This window comes from Marmota flaviventris, chromosome 16 (genome assembly GCF_047511675.1).
Source record: "Marmota flaviventris isolate mMarFla1 chromosome 16, mMarFla1.hap1, whole genome shotgun sequence".
Lineage (NCBI taxonomy): Eukaryota > Metazoa > Chordata > Mammalia > Rodentia > Sciuridae > Marmota > Marmota flaviventris.
Window position 1 is genome coordinate 42,782,874 of NC_092513.1, and position 23,131 is coordinate 42,806,004.

The following is a 23,131-nucleotide window of genomic DNA, read 5'->3' on the forward strand; positions in this document are numbered from 1 at the left end:
TGTAATCTTCCTGCCAACCTCCAGAGTCACTGGAATTACAGGTGTGCTCCAACACACCCAGCTACCTATGTTCTTTTATAAGGTCTATGATTATACAAATATATGTATTTCTTTATTTTATATTATTTTATTTTTATTCGATATACTTTTTAATTCAAATTTGTTATATATGACAGCAGAATGCGTTACAATTGATATTACACATATAGAGTATAATTTTTAATATCTATGGCTGTATATAAAGTATATTCACACCATTCGTGTCTTCATACATATACTTAGGGTAATGAAATCCATCTCATTCCATCATCTTTTTTTATACCCATGCCTTCTCCCTTACCCTCCCACCCCTTTGCCCATCTAGAGTTCATTTAATCCTCTCATACTCCCCTTCCCAACCCCACAATGAATCAGCTTCCTTAAATCAGAGAAAACATTTTGCATTTGTTTTTTGGGGATTGGCTAACTTGACTTAGCATTATATCCTCCAACTCCATCCATTTACCTGCAAATGCCATGATTTTATTCTATTTTATTGCAGAATAATATATTATTTTGTATATATATATATATATATATATATATATATATATATATATCACATTTTATTTATTCATTCATCTACTGAAGGGCATCTAGGTTGGTTCCACAGCTTAGCTATTGTGAATTGTGCTGCTATAAATATTGATGTGGCTGTGTCCCTGTAGTATGTCCTTTGGGTATAGGCCAAGGAGAAAGAATCGCTGGGTCAAATGATGGTTCCATTCCCAGCTTTCCAAGGAATCTCCATACTGATTTCCATATTGGCTGCACCAATTTACAGTCCCACCAGCAATGTATGAGTGTGCCTTTTCCCCCATATCCTCACCAACACTTATTGTTATTTGTGTTCTTAATAGCTGCCATTCTCTAATTCCTAGCAATGATAAACACTTTTTCATATATTTGTTGATTGATTGTATATCATCTACTGAGATGTGTCTGTTCAGTTCCTTGGCCCATTTATTGATTGGAATATTTGTTTTTTTGTTTGTTTATTTTTTGTTTGTGGGTTTGTTTGTTTGGTTTTTTGTGTGTGTTTAGATTTTTGAGTTCTTTATAATACCCTAGAGATTACTGCTCTATCTGATTGTGAGTGGTAAAAATTTGCTCTCATTCCATAGGCTCTCTATTCACCTCACAGATTGTTTCTTTGGCTGAAAGGAAGCTTTATGAATGCATCTCATTTATTGATTCTCGATTTTAATTCTTGCACTATAGGAGTCATATTAAGGAAGCTGGGGCCTAATCCAGCATGATAAAGTTTAGGGCCCACCTTTTCCTTCTATTAGACACAGGGTCTCTGGTTTAATTCCTAGGTACTTGATCCACTTTGAGTTGAGTTTTGTTCATGGTGAGAAATAGGATTTTAATTTCATTTTGTTGGATATGGATTTCCAGTTTTCCCAGCACCATTTGTTAAAGAGACTATCTTTTCTACAATGTATGTTTTTGGCACCTTTGACTAATATAAGATAACTGTAATTATGTGGGTTAGTCTCTGTGTCTTCTATTCTGTATCATTGGTCTACCAGTCTATTTTTGTGCAAATACCATGCTGTTTTTGTTACTATTGCTCTGTAGTATATAGTGTATGGTTTGGTATAATGATGCCACCTGCTTCACTCTTCTTTCTAAGGATAGCTTTAGCTACTCTGGATTTCTTATTTTTCCAGATAATTTTCATGACTGCTTTTTCTATTTCTATGAGGAATGTCATGGGGATTTTGATTGGTATTTCATTAAATATGTATAGTGATTTTGGTAATATGGTCATTTTGATAATATTAATTCTGCCTTTACAAGAACAAGGTAGATCTTTCCATCTTCTAAGGTCTTCTTTAATTTCTTTCTTTAGCGTTCTGTAGTTTTTGATGTAGAGATCTTTCACATTTTTTGTTAGGTTGATTCCCAAGTATTTTATTTATTTATTTGCTTGTTTGTTTTTGAGACTATTGAAAAAGAGGTAGTTTTCCTCGTTTCCCTTTCAGGGAATTTGTCACTGATATAGAGAAATGTCTTTGATTTATGGGTGTTAATTTCATATCATGTTACTTTGCTGAATCCATTTACTATTTCTAGTTTTCTGGTGAAATTCTTTGTATCTTCTAGGTATAGAAAAATATAGTCAGCAAGTGCTAACTTGAGTTCATTTTTCCTATTTCAGGGTCTGGACTGAAAAAATCTGCACATAATCTAATTGGTTTTCCCCTATATGTAATCTGATTCCTTTCTCTCGTGACTTTTAATATACTCTCCTTATTCTGTATGTTAGGCATTTTCATTATAATATGACTTGGTGTGGATCTGTGTGAATTTGGACATTTGGTATCCTGTAAGCCTCTTGAATTTGATTTTCCAATTCATTCTTCATGTTTGGAAAATTTTCTGATATTATTTCATTGAATAGATTGTTCATTCCTTTGGTTTGGATCTCTATGCCTTTCTCTATCCAAATAACTGATAAATTTGGTCTTTCTGTGCTATCCCAAATTTCTTGAATGTTCTGCTCATGTATTCTTACAATTTTCACTGTGTGGTCTATACAAGTTTATATATATATAATATATATTTCATTGTCTTTGGTCCTGTCTTCCAAGTGGTCTAATCTGTTGGTGATGCTTTCAATTGGACTTTTAATCTGGTTTATTGTTTTTTTTTCATTTCAGATTTCTGTTTGGTTTTTCATTAGAACCTCTATTTCCTTATTGAAGTAATCTTTTGCTGCCTGTATTTGCTCTCTTATATCATCCTTTAATTCACAGAACATTTTAATTACATACATCCTGAACTTCTTCTCTGTCATTTCATCTGCTGCACTGGCCATGGATTCTAATAATGTGGTATCTTTATTTGTTTGGGGAACTTGCTTCCCTTTTATTTTTATGTTGCTTGTGTGTCTTTCTTTCTAACTCTGTGTATCTGAGATGTTACCATTTTTATCATATAGGCTTATAGTGCCCCTGTAGGTTTCCTTCCTCTCCTTTGAGGGGAAGGACAATGTTAATAGATCCCAACATAAACAAAATATCACCTAAAAACAAATAGTTGTTATTAAGACTTTACAGTTTAGTCACAATGTACAGAAATGGTGAATTCAATTATTATCTACAATATAATCAGTAGGTTTGTAATAGGGTTTACAGTTTCTTATGGTGGGCAAAGAATCAGGGTGAGGAATATATGCTGAGGAGGTGTGAGATGAGGATATGGAGTTATTAGGAAGTGTGAAACAGGAATCTAAAGTAAAGAAAGTTAATATCAAGAGAATAGAGAAGTAGTAATTTTGGGTAGACAAGTAAGAGGGAAGACAATAGAGTACATACACCACACATATATATTAAGAAAAATTAAAAATGTTAAAATAGTAAAAAAAATGGTGAGAAGAAGAAAGAAAGAATTCATCTCAAGTACTTGGTTTCACATATATTGAGGATGAGAGGGCAGGAGAATAAAGAGGGAGAAGATATATATATATATATATATATATATATATATATATATATATATGGAAGAAACAAGGATAGTTTGGGTTGGAGATCAGTATCCTGCTTCCCTTCTCATCCATTAGGTGGGGTTGTTTGTTCTTAGTTGGTATCTCCGCCCTCAGGATGGTAGGGTTACCAGGTTGTGAGGGTTAGTCTTGGGTGAAGAGCACCTGGAGGTGGGGTATGGCACCTGCCAGTGCCGGTGGGAGACTACACCTCAAGGATCTCCTTTGGGGTCTGCTCCTGTGATGTGGGTACCAGGTCTTATCTCCTTATCTCACCTGAAGACCTCACAGTTTCTGACCTCTAAATTAGCCCCTAAAGTGTATCTCCTTCACCCTCTTCCCTTTCTACTTCCTAATCAGGAAACTTCCTCTCTGGGGTTCTTGTATGTTGCACTCTGGTGGCTGCGCACCTTTTGTCATGGAGGGCTGTTTTGAATTGGGCAGTCACTCTGCTGAGTTAGCACTGCTGAGGAAAGGAAGGAAATGAGAAAACTATGGGTACCTGGTTATCCGATGTTTCCAACTGGTGGTTGTCATCAACTAAAGATGAAGGTAACCCAAGATGGAGGCAGCTGCTATCAGGATGGGGTGTCCGATTGGGCGGGGGTAGCTGGGCAATGGCATTATGCAATGTGTTCAGAGATGAGCTCTGTGGAGTGCCATGTGGAGGCTGTCAGCTTTCTTCAGAGCCTATGATGTCCCCAGGTGCAGGCAGCTACTGTGAGTAGGGGACTATGGTAGTAGCTACCAAGTTCCAAGATGGAGTCGACTGGGGAAGGCCCATATTGGTGGATGGGGGTCCACGCAGGAGTGGCAGCCAGAGTTCCTGAATGTGGGTAGTAGCTGAGTGTCCTTCATGGGAGCAGTGTCTGGGAATTCTGCCCCAGTGCTGATGCCAGTGGTCCCACTGAGGCACCCAGGAGACCTGCGTGGATGAGTAGTCTGGAGCCGGAAGTCCTTTTCTAACGCTGAGGCCTGGGGCCCTGCACAGCATGGTGGCTATGATTCCTACACAGGAGCAGCTGTGGAGGAATCCTCTATCACTCTCAGTAAAGCAGTATTCCCACTAATTGAGATGGGGTCACGGAGAGAAAGAATGCTGCCTCCCTCTGGGCGGCCATCTTAGATCCACTCTGGCCTCAGTCTCTTGAGACGCTGGGATTCCAGGTGTGTGTCACTGCACCTGGCTTACCCACTTTTTAATAAATACCAATAGGACTAAACAAGACCTCTATAATGCATCAATTACTTTGGAGTAATTATAGTTATATAATTTATCTCTATGACTACACTTGTTTATACTCTTTTCTACACAATGGATACCTACCAGCATTCTCATCACAGAAAACTAGAAAATGAGACAAAGCAAAGATCCTCTGCCCCCACCGCCACAGGGACCTACCCTGCAATACCACTACTTTCAATTTGTTGTTTACTCTTCCAGAATTAAAGCAGACTGCCAGATTGGGAGAAGGGTAGTTATTTTTAAAATATAATGTTTGTTTCATTAATTTTATGCACAAACTATGAGAAAAGCAGCCAGAGGGACCAATTATGTTTTGAAGGCTAGTACAGACACTAGACCCTTTACATATATATTCTTATTTAATACAGCAAAACTTCAACATTTTAAATATGTGAGAATTTAGGAGATGAAGCAAATTTCTTGAGAGCACACTGTCAATAAGTAACAGAATCAAACCTTTTGGGTTCTAACCTCTGTGTTTGTTTAACCATCATCTGCCTCCACAATAATATGAAAGTCAGTGCTAAAACAAGCAGCTTGATTTGTAAGAGGTTTTCTGCCACATTAAGAACAAAATAGAATGCAGGGTAGAAACAGAAAGTGTGCTTTACCCCACTCATGCAATACTACCACATCTAGCAATGCCTTTCAAGGTTGGTTTTTTTTTTTTGGGGGGGGGGATTATTGTTTGTTTTTGTTTTCTTTTCTTTTAGCTGCAGACAGATTGTTTTTGGAGGCAGTTTTCTGCATCATTAACAGTGTTGACTATGGAGGGGATATCTTCTATAAATCTAGCTGCTCCATCAATGTAGAGTGTTAAAATAAGATAAAGAGGGCTATAGGAATAAGAGAAAACAGTTCTTACTATTTTATAATTTCCACTAGACAAAAGAAAATGTAAAAGTATTTTCCACTTGACCAGAGGTCCCTAAGGAATTTAATCATGCTCATTTAACAGAGAAGATGGTATCTTAGCTAGTCAGTGAAAAAGTACAAAAGGCTTGAAAGAAATTGATTACACGATGATTTCTCCAGCCCACCCCATTCCTTCCTACATGACAGAGCCTCTGAGCATCTCTTTGAATGCCGGAGCTGGTGATACAGGACAATCAAAGAAAGTGAAGCACATCTGCCTTTTGATTTTTTTAAAAAGGTCACCAACAGGATTGGTATAGCAGGGGCTTTTTGGTCTTCAAACATTGATTCACCTTCGCAAAGTATGATTGAACCTCCTGATTAGAAAAATTATTTCATAAGGCTTGCAACAATAGTGTTCCTTCTTTTCAAATCATGTCCTCAAATAGGTACAATTTTCTCGAATCTGTACTCAGCGCGTCTGCATTTCACTACATAGGGGTGCGGGCACTTTTCTCATAGAACAAGTTATTGTGACTCTTAATAGACTGCATTAGACCAACTGGGTTAGTTAAATTTATGTAGTGAAAAGTGCTTGAGGTGTATGTGCACATCTAGAAAGAAAAAAAAAACAGGAAGATTCAGTTGTTCTGTTAACCACAGTGTGTATATTTTGATATCAGATTAAACCTCTCGTTTGAGAGGTAAGATGGGTGTTCTCTTGAATCGGTAGTGCTCAACAATTTTTTTATTTTTAACAAAAGGGTACAATTTATGAAGTTGAACATAAAATTTCAATCTAGAGCCACTTTAAAAGAGTTTATAGCATTCATTAGAACTATGGGAAGTTCCTTGTTCTGTTTTGTTTTGCTTAAGTATATTGTCCTCTTTGGAAGCTTACAGAAGGTGGTCCCCAAAATGCTTTATTTCCTGAATAGAATTTCTAATTCAACTGCCCAAACCTCTGAGATGTCAGATGTCAGGTGCTAAGAGAAAAACAAACTTCCTATCAAAAAATTTTCTTAATTAATACTTAATTGCACATACCTCTTTAACCTTCCACATTATATTTATTTTGTTTTATATTTATCTAGTTGGCTATTACTACTTGAATAGCATCATTGTAAAGATATCCTTATTTTCTGTTACATCAAAGATTTTTTTTAGTTGTTGGATTATAAGTAATAAATACAGTAAATGTCTTAATATATTATATTCTAAAAAGAAAAGCTGTTAGTAATATTTCATAATTTTCATGAAATAGAAACTTGAAATAGTGGATCAGTAAGAGTAAATTAAATAATTAATGCCACTTTGAACAGCACACCCATGCATTTCTGTATCTGTTGTAGAATAAGAGGAATTTCAAAATAGAATCACTTTTTTGGTCTGCGATGGACCAACCTTCAATTTTCTATGTTGAATGATTCAAACCAAAGGGAAAGACAACAGACAGAACTAGGCCAAAGCAAAAACTGAGTACACTGGAAAATGATGTTTATTTTCATAAACAGTAATTACCATGACATAAATGATAGCAATAAAAGTATTTGGATGACTTGACTTAGTGTGGTAACTACTCCACTATCCCAATTGTTTAACTGTTATTTGAATATTTAATTAAAAAAAAAAAAAACCTAAAACACAAGAACTGTACCATAATATTTCTTTACAAAAATCTACAAGAGTATATTATTCAGGTAATTTTCTAGAATAGATTTAAATTTTCTTTTTTCCTCCTAGTTTTAGTGAGCTTTGACTGCTGTTACCAAAAGACCTTACAAGAACAATTTTCAAGGAGGAAAAGTTTATTTGGTGTTCACAGTTTCAGAGGTCTCAGTCCAAAGATGTTCAACTTCATTGATCTAGGTCAGAGACGAGGAAGGACATCATGGCAGAAGGTGAAAGTGTGTCAAAACATGGCAACAGAAAGCAGAGAAAAGGCACTCCCCTCACCATGACAACATACTAAGCTCAAAGGCCATGCCCTCAGTGACCCATCTCCTTCAGTCACACCCTAGCTGCCTACAGTCACCACCCAGTTACTCTTGTAACCAGATCATTTCACCTCTAAATGCATTGTCTAGCATTGTCTTATACACATGAGCTTTTGTAAGACACCTCATACCTAAACCATAATACTCCTATTACTGAAGGCTTTTATTTATAGGGTTATTTATTATATTTTCCTTTAGCCATCAGAGCTGCCTCTCTTCTCTTCATTTTCCCAATTGCTTGGAGTTAGAGAGCCAGGGATAAGGAGAAAGTTGACTTCTGTTATCTGTTCTCAGTGCAATATCTAAAAGTCTTCTTTCACTTTAATGCAAGCTACACACAATGCAGAGAAGGCCTTCATTCACAGTAGCCCTTATTCATTGTTAGTCCTCCAACAGCCGACACTGGCCAGCCAGTCTTATTATGTGTAAAGTCCAGACTGCTGCTTCTGGGGAAGAAGAGTACATTTGAAAAAGCTTTCCCTGATGACAGGGCTTTATTTCCTCACACCATCATTTAAAAACCTTTTAAACAGCAGACTGGGTCTCGGATGGTAATGCCTTGCCTAGCAATTAGTGGTGAAGGTGCTGGACTTTAAAAGCTTTTTAAATTATGTTATGAAAGGTCCATCTACAATGGCTTTCATTATTCAGGGTAAAGTCTATATTCTCCGCCCATTGCTGAGGTACAACTACTAAGCTCTTCGTAGACAGTCACTCCGAAAGATTGACAGTTGGAAATTTGCAAGACACAAGATTTTCAGTATTATGTGGCTGCAAAATGAAACCCAATTTCATATGGAAATTGTCTTTTTTTCCCCCTTTTTCCTTTGAGTGGACTAACGAGCAAACTTCAAAAGTTCTTTAGATTTGATTCAGGCTTATCTGAAGTGTATCCAAGGGCGTATATATCCATAAGACTTTGAAGAGAAAAAAAAAAAAAGAAAGAAAGAAAAAACAGGATCTTTTTCTTCATTAATAGGCCCAAAGTCTGGAAACCTCAGAATGGATCCAAATGAGGTCCAAATACTAAAGTGACTAAAACAGACTGGTTCTAACCCTGAGCTGACCCAGCACATGAATAAAAACAAAGGGTAACTTGAACTCTCTACCCAAGAGTGGAAGCAGCAAAAAAAATGAATAGCTAGTTCCTAAGCAAAAGTAACCAATTTTGTGGATTGCTCAAATTACTAGTCACCCAGAAAGAGGTTCCCCACTTCAGGAATACTGATAAAAGTGTCGGTTCAACATCAGGCATCTGGGAAGGGTAACAGGGTGGGTTCCAAACTTGACCAGTTATTTACACGTCTCATTCTCTCCAGTGGAATCTTCACCGAGCTATTTGGAAGAATAAGTAAACCATGTTCTGAGTAATTGACAATGTTAAAAGTAGATGTGGAAACTGGCTTTGCAGTCTAAATGCAATGCCATTAATTCTCTTTAATTTGTTAATGGCTGTGAATTTGGTTGCAATGAGAAAAGCAACATTGCCAGACTGGGGCTGACTTCAGAAAGAATGTTAAAATACTGAAGGCTCCAGGCTGGCAGGAATCTAGAGTTGTTTTGTTGTTGTTTGTTTTGTTTCGTTTTCCTTTTAGAGAATCAACCACAAAATCTGATGTTTTTATCAGGCACCAGACTTTTAAAATCAAACCCAAATGGTCATCATTTTCCTTCAGTCAGAAGACCTCGGACCTTCAACTCGGGGTTTTCAGCTCCCCAAATTAAGGCACACTTTCCTCTCTGATTGGTTTATTTCAGGAGAACTTTCAGAGGTCAAACTGACTTTATAGATCTGCCTATGAGAAATAGAAATTTTGTAGGTTCATTTTTAGAATACAGGATTTAGCCTTAAACATAAAATTACTAAAGATTCAAGAAAATCACCTGAAGAGGAAACTGAACAAAAGTTTACCAGCAGTTAATATCTGAGTGTGGCAGATTTACATCCCTTTGTCAAACAGGAGGTGAGGGGGAAGGGGTCAGCCTAACCCCCCTCCCCAAAAAAATGAACTTCGTAAGTATTAAAATGCACTGAATACCAGATATGCTTTCCAGCCATAGAAAAAAAGGGAGGTGAGAACAACTAAAGATATGTTTTTTTTTTAAAAAATAACCCAAAAAGGAGATAGTAAAACCTAGGCAATGTTCAAGAGGACTGTGTATCCCACAGTACTCAGCCAGTGAGGAACAGAGGGAGAGACCCTGCACTGGGGAGGAAATGCTGATTGTAACTGCCTCTGGAGGTGCCTGCTTCCCCAGACACCCCTTCGCGCAAGACCATCATTAAAGTAGAGCCCTGCTTTCTGTGTATCTATGACTTACAATCCATTCTTTGGGTTTGGACAAGTGAGAATGTTTCTCACAATGCCCACGAATTTCTGAGTTTTATTTGCCATGTTGGGGGTCAAATTAACACTTTTCAATAACATTTGAGGGAAAAAAAATTTCCCTGAATCAGAAGTCTTGAAGGATTATTTTTTTCTGCATTAATTACTGGCTTATTGGTTACTTTGATATTTTCTGGAATTCTTGGTTTCCATTTTCACTTATGAGGAGATCAAAATTATTACTATGCTCTTATTTCCTACTAATATAATTTTGATAATGTACTCTTGTACAATTGGGGAAACATCTTATAGAAAGAAAATATAATTTTTTCCCAAAAGAAATGGGTAATAAGTCTTACAATGAGATCTCTATAGTCATATTTCCTGTCCTTGTCACCTGTAATACATATGCACATTTGACACTCTCCTATCACTGCTTTTCAATAAATTTCTAAATAAAATAAATATGAAAATATCTTAATAATTTGAACAATAATGTCATAAAGTCAATCATTTCAATTCCCAGGATAATTTTACTTAATTGCTTAACAGGGATACTTTAAATTTCCTTGAAAAAAATGTTTTTTTCTATTCCCTTTTTCTCTTAATGAAAATAAAATATTGCTACAAGGCTTATATCCATTACTCAAAAACAGACTCATATTTCTGATTGAAAGAAAATAGACTATGGAGCAGTGGATCTAAAGTCAGGTGAACTATATTTTGGTTCTGGATAACACATAAATTATTCATATTCATCCTGTAATTTGTGTCTGTCTTAAATAAGCCACTCAAATTTTTCTTGCCTGAGTTTTATTATTTGTAAACTCGACAATGCTTTATTCCATACTACTCTCAAGGATTTTTTAAATGTGTTTTAAAATTATAATGTATGAAGAATTCAAGTGGCACACATGTAACAGAAAACTAAAAAATATATGATGCTTACAAAGTGAAAAATGTATAAAGTATTAAATTCATTCTATTTATACTTATTGTCATGATTAATCAATTGTTAATTTGAGCAAGATATTATACCTTGGTTATATATATGTATATATGTATATATATATATATATATATATATATATATATACACATAAAAATATTGACAGATACTAGGTTTCTGTTTTTAAATTTAAAAAAATTTCAAAAACTTTTGAAAAGTGAAGAACATTCTTTTTGATTCTTTAAGGCCTCTGTCTCTAATAAAAAAATGCTCAAATTATAGCATTGTAATAGAACTACTAATATAATCTATTTTCAGAATATAATCATTTTACTTTCTCAAACTTGATTACAGTCAGTGTTGATTATACTTGCTAGGGAAGCTTTCCCCACAGCAAGTGACCTGACTGTATTATTAAGACTATATCTTCTTTAAGTTCTCTTTTGTTTGTTTGTTTTTTGTTTGTTTGTTTGTTTGTTTGGTATTGGGTATTGAACCCAGGGGTGCCACATCCCCAGACCTTTTTATTTTATAACAGGGTCTCGCTAAGTTGCTTAGGGCGTTGCAAAGTTTCTGAGGCTTGCTTGGAACTTATGATAATCTTGCCTCAGCCTCTCAAGCTGCTGGGATTATAGGTATGCATCACCATCTTTTACTTCTTTAAGGAGATAAACACTTACTGGAAAATAACTGGTAGTTTTAAGATAACTCCAGCATTGCCTTTTATAAATTGTTCACCCCATTGAGGACCACATGGGAGTTATTATAGCAGCATCTCTATTGGGATTCATTTAACACATACATATAGAAAGAGTCTCAAAGTATGATAATAAACAAAATAAATATCATTTAGAAAATAGAAGAATTCCTTATTCAAATGCCTTTACTCATGTCTCACAGAAAGTTTTATGGTCTACCTTGAATTTGACCTCCCAGATTAAATGACAGTATTTCTTCAGCTCATCTGTTTCCTAGGATGTCACATTGAGATCTCCAAAAACAGTTGTTTCTTGGCAGGTGCTGCTCCGGAAGGTGCTCACTCACCATGGCAGGAGCACAGTCCTGAGACAATATGACAGCAAAGGTGATGTCCAAGGAGAGCACATTGTAAAGTTACTTCATTTCCTCAGATATAAGAGTGGGAAACGAAAACTACATGCAGATAAATCAGAAGAGCAAAGGAATAATAAGTTCCCCTAATCTAAAAGTTTGGACAATCCTATGTTGGGTTTTGTAACTGCTGCTTTACCTCCAAACAAATACAATAAACCAAATGCTACTAAAATTTCAGTATCCACTCTATTTGATTCTGAGCAGCATAATTGAATAATATGGTGTCTTTTGCTTCCTCAGTGTACTACTTACACTCTTCTTTAAAAAGACATCATCTCTTGCAAGTTGCTAAGCATAGTCATTATTATTCTCTAAAATATTCAGCAGTTGCTTGTGTCACTGCACAAACATCCCTGGAGAAGATGCTATAAGCAAAGCATTGCAAAAGGCACAGTCTGTGCTTCATTAAACAAAACACATTTTCAAAATATAATTTGAAATATTTCATAACTCTGAAGTACTTATTGTATGCCTTTTACTTTCTTTTTTTTTAATCCAGATATAATCCTGTCTTAGTCAGCTTTTCATTGCTCTTATCAAAATACGCACAAAAGAACAACTTAGAGGAGGAACAGTTTATTCCAAGTTCACACTTTCAGGGGTCTCAGTCCCTAGATGGCTGACTTCACTATTCTGGGCCCAAGATGAAGTAGCACATGGGGGAAGGACTCAGCAGAAAAAAGCTTCTCAACTCATGGTGGGGTCAGGAAGCAGAGGTGGCGGGGGGAAGTTGCCTCCTCTCATGCACAGGGAAAGTGCACCCTTCTAGGACATGTCTCCAGTGACCCCCTCTTTAGCCAAAACCCAACTGCCTACAGTTAACACTAGTCCATTCAAACTAAGATGGATTGATTAGATTATAGCTCTCATAATCAAATCATTTTACCTCTGCATATTCCTGCGTTAATAGGAGGTTTGGAGGGACACCTCATATTCAAACCATAGCTACCTCTTATATGTTCTTACCAAAATCCTGCAAATTTCATGCAAACTGATTCTTAAAATGTAAAATCACTAGAGTTGGAGCAAGAACACTTTTACAATAACCCTGAAGTCGTCCCTTCAAAACTACTCCAAATGCTAGAGGTGCTGGCCTGTCTCGGGAGGCATCTAGCAATAAACTACTTCTCTAAGCAAAGATTCAGAAAGGGATAAAGGATCTAGCATATGTTCAGTCCCATGGCCACAGGGAGGAGGATTGTGCCAGTATGTTTTCTGAGAAACAGAGCATTTCTTACTAGAAACAATGGAGTTGTTCAGGATTTGTTTCAGAGGTGGCAAAAAACACACAGAAACTTTCAAGGGACCATCTCTGATTTGTAACCACCACAGAAACTTTCCTGAGATGATTAATCACAAAACTCCAGTGAAATTAACTAACGTAAAACCACTTAGGTAGTTATGTCATGGATTAGACTGTACATATGCACCACTCGTAACAAAAATATCAAAGCTCAGCACTACTTCAACCTTTGGCAGATGCATTAATCTAAACCCACCAAAATCTATACAAGGGGGCTAGATGTATTTACCTAAACCCTAAGTCTAGACAAGGGATCAGATAGTTACAGCCTGCAGTCCCAGTCTGGCCTGCTTCCAGGTTTGAAACTAGAATGTTATGGAAATAGAGTCATGTCCAGTCGTTTATATTGTCCATGCTGCTTCTTTGCCATAACAACAGAATTGAGTAGTTGGGGCAGCCTGAAAGCCTTAAAATAAGTACTATTTGGAAATATACAGAAAATGTTTGTTAAACCTCTGAGGCAATCTCTCAGGGAAAATTCATTATCAGAACGTGAGAAGGAGCAACTGAATATGTTAATAGAATGGACAACCATCCCAAAGGGAAAGGTTGAATACCCATATATCCTCACTACTGTCAACTTCCAAAATGTTTGGAGAAAAAAAATTAGTATTGCCATGTTACATTCCTTAAGAAGGATCTCTCTAAATGCTTTTGCACAGAAACTCAATTTTCATTTTATAGTATCCCCATTCACCAATAATTATTATGTAAAAACTATTACATTTGGGTTCTGTAACTATGGAGATGGCAAAATGTAGATCCTCAATGAACTACAATATAAATACCTACAATATAAATGTTCTAGAGACTGTAAAAGAGTACCTTTTGGATCCAAGCTGGTTGTTGCAGCTATAGTAGCACTGGTTAACTACAGAGGATAGGGATAACACAAATAGAGACAGAAACACAACAGGCAAATTTGGCATAGAAAAAAACTATGGAACAGAAAATAAGTCTGAACTTAGCTGAAGCTGCAGCTACACAGTTAGTTAGCTAGTGTTTCAAAAGTGCTCTGTGTTTCTCAACTGCAAGCAGAGAGCTCAGGCAGGAAACCATTTTGAGAAGACACACACTGCAGCTTGCTGCTATTGGAGCCCAGGAGAACATAACAAATATTGCCATTCTGTTCCGGCAGGTACCCTATCATGTGGCCTAAGGTGTACCTCGCAGAACATGTTTGAAATAGGCATCAAGAAGTATGTACCCAGGGGATTCAAGTCAGAGATACAGAGGGAATGCAACTGGCTTTCCCCTTGAGTCTGGTGTTTCACATGACTAGCTAAAGAAGGTTGGGAAACTATAAAAAGGAGGCATGATTACTCTCAGTGAGGAAGCCTGTGTTTTAGTCAGTGATGGATTATTATGATCAGAAGATCCATAAACACAGCATAGAGGAGGAAACCTTTATTGGGGGCTCCAGTTTCAGAGGACTCAGGCCATTGATGGCCAAGTCCCTAGCTCCTGGCCCAAGGGAAGGCAAAAACATCATGTCTGGAGGAGTTCGAAGACGAAAGCAGCACAGGGCATGGGAACAAGGAAGCAGAGAGACCTTTGCTTATTGGGGACAAAACATAAGTCCCAAAGACATACCTCCTCCAGTCACATGCTGTGTGCCTACAGTTACCACCCAGTCAATTGATATCAGTGAATTCATTCACTAGTTAGGTTAAGACTCTCAACCCAATCATTTTACCTCTGAAAATTCTTGCATTGTCTCTCATACATGAGCTTTGGGGGGATAAAATATATCCAAAAATAAGAGCCTTGGAAGGATGTATTCATGGGAAGTAGTATGTGGGAAACTTGTGAAGGGTTGGCTCCCCTTCCCAAAGAGAGTTTTGGTGAGGTTCCTGAGATCCAGACTCCTAACAGAGATTGACACCTGTCCAGTCCTAGGGGTGTGTTAATCTAGTATTTCCAAAGAAGACACCACCCCACAAAGTCCCAAATGGCTTTATTAGAGCTAAACTCTAACTGCCAGAATTCCCCACTTACCAATTCTGTAGCAGCACCACCCTGGGAGTGGATTAATCTGGTCTGTCCAGACAACTCAAATTGACAGTGCTTCCCATTCTGTCCTACCCTATGCTGGTACAAAGGACTGTTGAAAGCTATTTCAATCAGCTTCTGTTTTAGCTTACTCCTATTGGCACCTCGGTGAACAACACAAAAGAGGAAAGATTTAACAACCTCCAGCTCTCTCTCTCTCAATGCAATACAAAGCCCAAGAAGAAATAAAAAGAAAGACAGTTGGGCAGAGATCATCCATCCTCAAAAGTGTGACAATTCTTTCATTTTTCATTAAGAATTTTTCCTCTTAGTTTTTTGTTGTTGTTGTTTGTTTGTTTGCTTGCTTGCTTGATTCTTTGCATTTTGGTGGGGAGGATTATTTTTATTGTGCTGGCTCTTTTGTGGATATATATATATATATATTTGGTTTTTTCTCATTTTTAATGATTATTACTTATTTTACTTTTTTTTGTTTTTTATCAATTTATTGGTGGTGTTAATGTTTCTATTTTCCAGGAGTGTTTCTCAATTTTATCTTCCATCCTGGCGTTCCTTTCCAGGTACATTTTTCTCCTCTGAGTATTCAGTTTTACATCTTATCCTGTTCCTCTTTCATAAATATAATTGTTTTTATTTCTTTGAGGTTTTTAAATTCTAATTTGTTATATATGACAGAAGAATGCGTTACCATTCATATTACATATACAGAGAACAATTTTTCATCTTTGATTGTACACAAAGTATATTCACACCATTCATGTCTTCATACATATACTTAGGATAATGATGTCCATCTCATTCCACCATCTTTTCTACCATCCTGCCCTTTGTCTTCTATTTTGAGGGTTGGGGGGGGTGTTTATTTTTGTTTGTTTGTTTGTTTGTTTCTCTTTCTCTTCTTTCTTCTCCCTCTAACAAACAAATTTCCTTGTTCTCTCTCTGTTCATAACATTTTATCCTCCTTCTTTATAGCCATTACTTTTTATATCTCTTCTGCTTTCTCCCCATTTACATTTTGAACATTTTAAACATTTATAACTTCATATCAAATTTTATTCTTTTAATGAACAATATTATTGTCATCTTTTAGAAATATTTTACTTATAAAACTTTCTGACCCTATCATGTTGTTGCAATCCTTTGCACTTTGAGGGACACAGTTAACACCTGTACTTATTTACTTAAGTACTAGGTCTAGATTAAAATTATTTATTATTTTTGCTATTGGCAATTGCTTAGCCTGCTATTCCTGTTTTTGTGGTAATTAATATTTTATATGTGATAGTAAGCACCAAGTATTTATTTTAATGCTGTATAACTCTTCACAAATACAAAAAAAAGTTACTATAATTGCTATTACTGCTGTTATTTGTTTCCCTCTTTTTCTGTGAATTCCTGAGACTCTACTAGGATATTACCAGTTCACAGGATATAGACTTCACTGCTGAACTAAACCCAGCCAAACAAAGTAAACATGCACAAACTTAAGCAATACTCTAATACAAAGAATATAGGAAACAAAAAGCCAAAACATGACTGGATTCCAAGCAGGAATGACTGGGGAGGCCCTCAGGTTCCAAACATGGGCAGTGACTCCTACATCAAAAATAGAATTAACAGAAAGACACCTATGAGACATCTCAATCTAGATCATTTATATACCCCTTTAGAATAGACAGGATCGTTTAGTGAAGAAAAGCAATCATAGAGGGTTTACCCACATACTCTTCTCTATACAACAAAATTGCAAGATCTATAAAATGGGTCCTTCTCTTTTGAGACCTACAGGGAAAGTAAAAATACCAAGACCAAATTTAAGAATAAATGCAATTGGAAAGGGTTGTGAGATGGAGGCTAAATGTATGGATAACTTCTTCAGGGAAGTAATAACAGAAAAATTTTCAAATCTTGAGAATGAGATAGACATCCAGATGCAAAAGGTATTCAGAACCTCAAACAGAACATGCAAATTAAATTGATTAAAATACAAAAAAAGTAGAATTTTGAAAGCCTCAAAGGAAAATCATTTAGTCACATTTGCAGGCAAGACAATCAAAAGTTCTTTTAATTTTTTTTAGCACAAAATTTAAAATCCAGGAGGTTTTGAAACATACTATTCCAAGCCCTGCAGAGAAATAACTCTCAATAAGATTGCTATATCCAACAAGCTATCCTTCAGAATCAAAAAGAAAAAAAAAACATTCCAAGATAAGAAGAAACAAAGAATTCATGACAGCTAAAGTGGCATTACAGAAAATACTTAAGGAAATACTATACAGAGAACAAAAAAAAAGCAAGCCCCAGAGCTTGTAAATGAACAATTCTAATTTGAAGCATGGCTAGGTAAATAAAAAACAGGATCAAATTAAACAATAGAAGTATATTAAAATGTCAGGGAATTAATAAACTTCTATTTCAAATAACATTAAATATAAATGGTCTCAAATTCCCAACCAAAAGATATAGGCTCACAGAAAGGATTTAAAAGCAAGACACAACAATATGTTGTTTGCAAGCAATTTACCTTACAGGCAAATAAGGTTTCAACAGCCACCAAAGAGAAATTGATATACAATGCAAATGAAGACCCAAAACAAGCAGTAGTAGCTACTCTCATATTCAACAAAGGATATTTCAAGCCAAATAAATTGGAAGAGACACAAAAGTTCATTTCATACTTGTAAATTGTATGAACCATTCAATAAGAAAATATGATAGTACATAATTGTGCCACAAACATCAGTGCACCTAATTACATGAAACAGATACTATTCAAAAACTGAAAGACCCTACTATCACAATACTGGATGATTTCAAAACACCTTTCTCACCAATGTATCAGTCATCCAGACATATACTCAGTAAAGAGTCTTCAGAACTAAAAAAATATCATAAATCAAATGGAATTAACCTACAGAGTATTTCATTCAACACATTAAATTCACCTTATTCTCAGCTGTGTACTGAACCTTCTCCAAAATTGATCATATTTTACATCACAAAGCAACTCTTCACAAATACAAAAAAAATTACTACAATTGCATATATCTTACTTGATCATAATGGAATAAAAAGAAAACTGCAGAAACTATATAAGTATATAGAGATTTAACAACACATTTTTGATTAATGAATCAGTGAAACAAGAATTCACAGGAGAAATGTAAAAACACTTTGGGGGTAATATGAAGGCAGTTCTAAGGGGAAATGTTATACCTATGATACTTACAAAAAATCATAAATATCCCAAATAAATAATCTAATCATGCACATCAAAGCTCTTGAAAAAAAAAATGAGAACAAACCAATTCCAATACCTGTATAGGAAGGAAATAATTAAAATAAGAGCTGAAATCAATGAAATAGAGAATAAAAACAATATAATCAATTAAATGAAGTTTAATTTCTTGAAAATATAAACAAGATTGACTCTTAGACAAACGCGAACAAAAGAAAAAGAGAGAAGACCCATGTTAATAAAATTAGAAATGAATAAGGAGACCTAATTCCACAAGATGGAGATTAGGGCTTATATTTTCTTCTATAAGATGCAGGGTCTCTGGCTTTATTCCTAAATCCTTGATTCATTTTGAGCTGAGTTTTGTGTATGGTGAGAGATAGGGGTTTAATTTCATTTTGTTGCATATGGATTTCCAGTTTTCCCAGCACCATTTGTTGAAGAGGCTATCTTTTCTCCAATGCATGTTCTTGGCACCTTTGTCTAATATAAGATAATTGTAGTTTTGTGGGTTAGTCTCTGTGTCCACTATTCTGTACCATTGGTCTACCAGTCTGTTTTGGTGCCAATACCATGCTGTTTTTCTTACTATTGCTCTGTAGTATAGTTTAAGATCTGGTATAGTGATGCCACCTGCTTCACTCTTCCTGCTAAGGATTGCTTTAGCTATTCTGGGTCTCTTATTTTTCCAGATGAATTTCATGATTCCTTTTTCTATTTCTATGAGGAATGTCATTGGAATTTTGATCAGAATTGCATTAAATCTGTATAGTGCTGGCCCTAATCTCCATCATGTGGGATTAGGCCCCAACTTCTTTAATGAGACTTCTGTGGTACAAGAATTAAAATAAAGAATCAATAAGTGGGATATACTCAAACTAAAATGTTTCTTTTCAGCAAAAGAAACAATCTGTGAAGTGAATAGAGAGTCTACATCTTGGGAGCAAATCTTTACCCCTCACACATTAGATAGAGCACTAATCTCTAGGGTATATAAAGAACTCAAAAAGCTGAACACCAAAAAAACAAATAACCTAATCAATAAATGGGCAAAGGACCTAAAGAGACACTTCTCAGAAGATGATATACAATCAATCAACAGATATATGAAAAAGTGTTCATCATCACTAGCAACTAGAGAAATGCAAATCAAAACCACTCTAAGATTTCATCTCACTCCAGTGAGAATGGCAGCTATTATGAAGAAAAACAAAAATAAGTGTTGGCAAGGATGTAGGGGAAAAGGTACACTCATACACTGCTGGTAGGACTGCTAATTGGTGCAGCCAATATGGAAAGCAATATGGAGATTTCTTGGAAAATCCGGAATAGAACCACCATTTGACCCAGCTATCCTCCTCCTTGGTCTATACACAAAGGACTTAAAAACAGCATACTACAGGGACTTAGCCACATCAATGTTGATAGCAGCACAATTCATAATAGCTAAATTGTGGAGCCAACCTAGTTGCCCTTCAATAGATGAATGGATAAAAAAAATGTGGCATATATACACAGTGGAATATTACTCAGCAATAAAAGAGAATAAAATCATGGCATCTGCAGGTAAATGGATGGAGTTAGAGAAGATAATGCTAAGTGAAGTTAGCCAATCCCAAAAAAACAAATGCGAAATGTTTTCTTTGATCTAAGGAGGCTGATTCATAGTGGGATAGAGAAAGGGAACATGGGAGGAATAGACGAACTCTAGATAGGGCAGAGGGGTTGGAGGGTAAGGAAGGAGGCGTGGGGTTATTAATGATGGTGGAATGTGATAATCGTTATTAGCCAAAGTACAGATAAAAAGGCACAAATTGGTGTGAATGTTCTTTGTATACAACCAGAGATATGAAAAATTGTGCTCCATATGTGTAATAAGAATTGTAATGCATTCTGCTGTCATATATAAATTAAAAAAAGAAATGAATAAGGAGAAATGATGGAAATCCAAAGGATCTTTAGAGATTATTTTGAAAACTTATTCTCCACTAAATTGGAAGTCCTAGAAGAAACAAGATACATTTCTAAAAACGTATGACCTACCAATATATAATCAAGAGGACATAGAAAACCTTAACATATTAATAACTGGCAATGAGATACAAGCAGTAATAAAAAGCCTTTCAAAAAAAGAAGAAAGAAAACCTTAGGCTCAGATTAATTCTCAGCTGAATTTTATCATTCCATTAAATAAACTAATTCCAATTCTCTTCAAATTATTCTATGAAATAGATAGTGTGGAACCCTTTCAAATTCATTGCATAAAGCCAATATCACTCTAATACTAAACTAGAAAAGATACATCAAAGAAATCAAGACTAATATTCCTGATGGTTTTTGATGCACATTTTCTTAATAAAATATTATCTAATCACATTCAACAACATATTAAGATCATATATCATTATCGAGTCGTTTTTTTATTCCAGTGTTGCAAAAATGGTTTAACACACGCAAATAAATAAATGTAACTCACTACATCAATAGAATTAAGGACAAAAAAAAATCATATAGTCATCTCAATAAATGCAAAAATGTCTTCAAAATATTTAGCACTCATTCCTGATAAAAATACTGAAGAAACTAAGGATAGAAGGAACTTGTCTCAACATCATAAAGGCTATGTAAGACAAACTCAAAGCCAACATCATAGTGAATGGGGAGAAACTGAAATGACTAGGAGACAAATTAAGCTCATCTTTGGAGCAGATGAAGGAAACAAAATTAAGACCCAGAATTAGTACAGTGCCCATAAGAGAACAGGCCAGGTGTTTGAGGGATATATTTTAGGTAAAACCATCACAGCATACAGGACAACATGGAGATAGTGAGGTGGAGGAAAAGCCAATCAAGAATGACTTATATAGAAGTATTATGAGTTATTATGGATTTGTTTGTTCAAATTACCTTGTCTCCAGAAGGAGTACAAAATGCTGAGGAATTGAAACCCTGGTTACATCATTTTCATGAAAGGCAGACTGGAACAGATTCATTGTCATGGAGAGCAAGAAATGCCACTGGCCACACAAGGATGAAATCTGAGGACTCAATATGAAAGCTCAGGGCACTTGCAGGGGCTTTGATGTACAGGAGACAGATTTCAAAAGGAAAGCTGAGGATGGCACCCCAGATATTCTCCTGGCTTGTCTAAAGTCAGATTGCAACACCAGGCAAAGAAGACATTAAAGAACTAGAACAGTAAACACTCCCTCAACTTTGTCCAGTAGCATTTAGGTTATTCAAAACCATGTTTTCCCAGGTAAAAACATGGCAAAGGTAAGCACAAACATTTGATACTTGATATATGATTGTTTAAAGTCAAGCCAGCAATACTAGTACGATTTTAAATTATTTCCTTAAAAATTTTTCCCTGAGATGAAAAGTAGTATTTAAACATTTTATTAAATATGTCAATCATAGAAAAATATTTAAAAAAAACAAATAGCAGGGCTGAGGTTGTAGCTCAGTGGCAGAGCATTTGCCTAGCATGTGTGAGGCACTGGTTTCCATCCTTAGTACCACATAAGAATGCAACAAATTAAATAAAGGCATGCTGTCCATCTATAACTACAAAATATTTTTTTAAAAAGCAAATAACAGCCAAAAATAACTGCTATTAAAATGTTATATACCTTTTTATAGTTACAAACTATTTTTATACAAAAGAGGACATCTGACTTATGCTGTTTGTTTTCTGCTTTTTAAAAAAACAATTTAATTTTCTATATTCTTAAAAGTAGATGGTCCAAGCGCTGAACTTTGTTATCATTTTTCTTGTCTTTTGAACTAAAATTGACTTAAACATCAAATTACTTAGAGGAGGGAATCAAACAATTCCTTTATATATTTCTGGAAATTCTTTAAGAGTTTTTTTCTTTTTCCAAGGCCACCAGATCCTGCTTCCAGTGAATTCTTGATGTCTTCTCAGCATTTTACAAGTCTCAGACGAATTTTCAATTCCATACAATGTTGCCTCAATTTACCTATTCTGGACTTTGTATGCTTTACCAATGATCTAACTCAATAGGAGGCAATATTATATTGTTGTACAGTGCAATAAAAGATTTAAAAACTGAATATTAGATTTTTTTTCTTAAAATTCCCTCCACCTTCAAGATGTTTAATTAACTTCAAACCATTGTCTGTCCCTGAGGAATTCTGCTTGCCCTTAAAATAATGTTTTCACTACGTCCATAAAAATAAGTAAACCAAATTTTCTTTTCTGAAGACTATTTATACAAAACTATTAAATAGTGCAAAGAGCAAGTTTACACATAATCCAGGAAGTCCAGTAAGTGAGGTTTCTGTGGATGCTTTGGGAGTACTACAGAAGAACACTTAAACTCTGCGTGAGTGGAAGAAGGACCATTAGGCAAATGGTCATTACAGAGCCTCATGGAAGAAATAGGACTGATCCAGAGAAATATAGAGGAGTAAGGAGGGTCAGCCTGGTAGAGCAAGTTGAGCAAAATTTCCTGGGCAGGAAACACCTGAATATTTCCAAGGAGATAAAGATCATCTTACATCATGCCAGTGTGAGAGATATGGTAGAGAGGAG